At 44.3% G+C, this 3,949-nt stretch overlaps 1 long non-coding RNA gene across 1 annotated transcript in view; it reads left to right on the forward strand.

The window, feature by feature from the left end:
• Positions 1 to 1,887: 1,887 nt before the first annotated feature.
• Positions 1,888 to 3,949, forward strand: part of LOC122540908 — a 5,140-nt gene continuing 3,078 nt past the window's right edge. Inside the window, exon 1 of the long non-coding RNA XR_006309455.1 lies at positions 1,888 to 2,338. This is a non-coding gene — a long non-coding RNA (uncharacterized LOC122540908). The remainder of the gene's footprint in view (positions 2,339 to 3,949) is intronic.

Below are 3,949 nucleotides of genomic sequence, written 5' to 3' on the forward strand. Positions count from 1 at the left end.
GCTACTTGTTTTTCAGGGCGGCCATGATTGTTTATACCAGTTGGCCAACCATGAATTATCCCAGGCTGTAATCTGAAAGTTGATGTCACAGTACTGAGTGTAGATTCTCTGAGGGAGGGCACTTTGGAAAGACAAGCAATATATACATTATTCTTTTTTTTAATAAAAGCAAACTTTTACTAAAAGCTCAAGACAAGGAGCTACGCAGCTTGGTGCAATAGATGGCATTCCTTTCAGCCCACAGGCAAATCTGAAACCTCGGCTTGAAGAACGCACTCGTTCTGAGCTGCTGAAACTTAATTCCATGACTACCTGTATTTACATAGCATTTTTAACACTAAAGTGCCCCAATTAGCATGAAGGAGTGAGATCAAACAAAGTTTGGCACGGAGCCATGTGAGCTGACACTGGGGGGAAATATCCTAGAGGTGAAAAGGTTGAAGCAGTCAGTTAAGGAGAGGAGGGGGGGGGAGAGAGAGGCACATTTAGACAGATGAAGGCATAGCCAGCATTGAGCTATGATTATTTGTGATGTACAAGAGGACCAGGTTTCATGGAGCACAGACTTGGTTCTTTGAGGGGAGGCCTGACTACTATGGCCAGCAAAGTGCATCCACTGGATTAAATCTAAAACTGTCATTGAGACTGTGTCTGTCTGTAGTTACCATGACAGCATTGGGCTTCTTTCTAGAAGCTCATAAAGAGACGTTCTGGAATGGAGAATTCTGATCCTCCACTGGCTTTGTGTATGCTTGAGTGGTTGTAAAAGTGCTTGGGGTGAAAGATATAGTTTGTTATAAAGGCACCGCTTTTCCTAAGCAGTTTGTTTACTATATTGCTATGCTGGAGAAAGTGATTCAACTCTCATTGGGAATAGACCGACAATTTGTAAGAGAGTGGAAATTGTTCTTTGGTGCTATGTAAATATGGCTCTTAGTTTTCAAACTAAGGAGAAAGAATGGTGGTTCAAAAAGCATAGCTTCCCTAGATGAAGACATGCATTTTTCTGAAGTCTACAAATGTTTTCAATACTTTGAATCACTTTTAAAAGCGCGCATTGCTGTATTCCTGATGAAGGTCTTTTGCCCGAAACGTCAATTTTTCCTGCTCCTCGGATGCTGCCTGAACTGCTGTGCTTTTCCAGCACACTCTAATCCAGTATAGAATCTGCAGCATAGACAAAGGCCCTTGGAGTCTATACCAGTGAGAAACACCCACCTAACTATTCTAATCCCATTTTCCAGCACTTGTCCCATAGCCTTGAATGCTACGCACCGCAGGTATGCACCTAAAATATTACAAAAGTATTGAAGGTTTTTGCCTCTACTACCCTGACTAGGCAGAGTGTTCCAGATTCCCACCATTCTCTGGGTGAAAAATCTTGCTCCGGCATCTCCTCTTAAACCTGCTCCTGGTCATTGATTCCTCTTCCAAGGGTAAAAGGTTCCTTTCTGTGCTGGGACTGAGGGCAGCCATTTTGTGCACAGCAGTGAGGAATCGCCATTTTGGGTGAACATGTTGATGATCCTAGGATCCCTTTTTTACACGCAGTTATACTCCTCCGTTAGAATCCGGTCCAAAGGGGAGAACCTCTCCGGCAGTGCAGTGCATACTTTGGATTGGGTGACCATTGGCTGAGCCTTCCATTGCTTACGCCTTCAAGCTTGGAACTCCCCCACCCCCCCCCCCCTCCTGAATTTCTCTACTGATTTTGAGGGGCATAGAGAAGGTGAATAGCAGTGGTCTTTTCTCCAGGGTGGAGGAGTTCAAAACCAGGGGGCATGTTTTTAAGGCGAGAGAAGAGTGATTTGAAAAGGACATGAGGGACAATTTTTTTTTTTTTTAAAACGTGGTTCGTATGTGGAATGAACAAGGATACAGCCTAAATCCAGGCAGGTGGGACATTTTAGTTTGGGAACATGGTCAGCATGGGCTGGTTGGACCAAAGGGTCTGTTTGTATACTGTGTGACTCTTTGTTCCTCCCTTGAGCTGGTCCTTTACAACGGAGTTTCTTCACAATTTGCTGTTCTGAGTATCTCACTCATGTTGTTTGCCACATTTTGTTTGACAGCATTACTGTGAGGCACCTCAGTCGATGTGCTTTGTGTTGCCTAACAGAAATGCATTGTACTGCTTTTTCACCCAGGAATGAGCCTCTGTGTCTCAGCCTTGTTACAGGCAAGAATGTTGCCAATTTCTGGTCAGTTTGAGCAGCATATTCTATGGTCTGTTGTTGCTAATTGACAAGAGGGTTATCTTCCTCTTTATAGGAGGAAGAGGAGGAGGATTTCAACGATGGAGAATTAGACGAGGAGGAGGAGGAGGATGAACAAACAGGTGAGTATCAGGAACTCCTGCTCTGTGTCCTCTGGTTGAGTGTTCCTCAATGCTATGAGGTGTTTTTCCTGATCCATATATTCTAATACTAAGATATACACACTGGTAATGTACTGAACCAGCTTGGGTATCTCGCCTCGTGGTTTTAAAGTAGATTGAGGCATCGTTGATTTTAAAATCAACAAAGGAGCTCATGGTAGTTTAATCTGTGCAGCTAGTTTTACAGTCACTTTATTACACGTGAATCTGACTCCATAACAGGATCGCAATTCATGGTTTTGTCAGACCTTCACATCTAAAGACTTGGTATTATTTACAGGAGGACTCTTGGGGGAGCTGACTGGGTAGGTGTGAAAAAGCTGTTTCTTGTGGCAGCATCTAGGACATCATCTCTGAATAAGAGATTTCTTGCACGTTTTAAGACAACTGAGTCAGATGTGCAGTACGGAAACAGAACCTTTGGTCCAACTTGTCCATGTTGACCAGATATCCTAAATTTAATCCAGTGCCATTTGGTCCATATCCCTCTACACCCTATTCATATACCCATCCAGATGCCTTTTTAAACGTTGTTCGTGTACCAGCCTCCTCCACCACCTCTGGAATCTCATTGCATACACTTACCACTTTCTGCATGAAAAAGTTGCCCCTTGGGTCCCTTTTTTAAATCTTTATCCTCTTGGCTTAAAGGTACGCCCTCTAATTTTGGACTCCTGGGGAAAACATATTGGCTTTTCACCCTATCCATGTCCCTCATGATTTTATAAAATCCTGTAAGGTCACCCCTCAACCTCCTGATGCTCCAGGAAAAATAGCCCCAGCCTGCTCTTCAACTCCCTGGAGTTCAAACCCTCCAATCCTGGCAAATCTCCTCTCCCAGAGGATGGTATATCTGAAATTCTTGACCACACAGGGCTGTCGTTTAAATATATTGAAAGCTGAGAGAGAGACCTCCTAATCATAAAGGGAATCTCGGCGTTATGGGGAAAAGAACGGGAGTTGAGGATAGTAGAGATGAACCAGAATCTTGTTGAATGGTGAAGGTGGGCCTTGAGTTTGAACCTTGAGCTCCGAGCTCAGTGATAGGATATTACCACTGTACCACAAGATCCCTGTCTCCTTCTTGGACTCTTAGATTTTGACTGATTAAAGGAATCAAATATTCAATGACCCTGCTTCCACTGCTGTCTGGAAAAGTGTCCTGTGTACTAACCACCCTCCTGAGGTTGAGGGTGGAGGAAAGAGCCTCCTCTCCCATTTTAAATGGAAGAACCTGTATTTTTAAACTCTGTAGTCCTAGTTTTAGTGTCCCCCACCAGGGGGAGCGACCTGTCCGTATCTGTTTCTGGATTAGTGGTGCTGGAAGAGTGGGATGTCGAAGAGATGCGTTGGAGGGCATCTTTAACCACGTGAAAATGGAAATTGCGGTCTCTAAAGAAGGAGGCCATCTGGTGTGTTCTGTGGTGGAACTGGTCCTCCTGGGAGCAGATACGGCAGAGGCGGAGGAATTGGGAATACGGGATGGCATTTTTGCAAGAGGTAGGGTGGGAAGAGGTGTAATCCAGGTAGCTGTGGGAGTCTGTGGGTTTGTAAAAAATGTCAGTGTCAAGT

This window comes from Chiloscyllium plagiosum, chromosome 36, assembly GCF_004010195.1.
Source record: "Chiloscyllium plagiosum isolate BGI_BamShark_2017 chromosome 36, ASM401019v2, whole genome shotgun sequence".
Lineage (NCBI taxonomy): Eukaryota > Metazoa > Chordata > Chondrichthyes > Orectolobiformes > Hemiscylliidae > Chiloscyllium > Chiloscyllium plagiosum.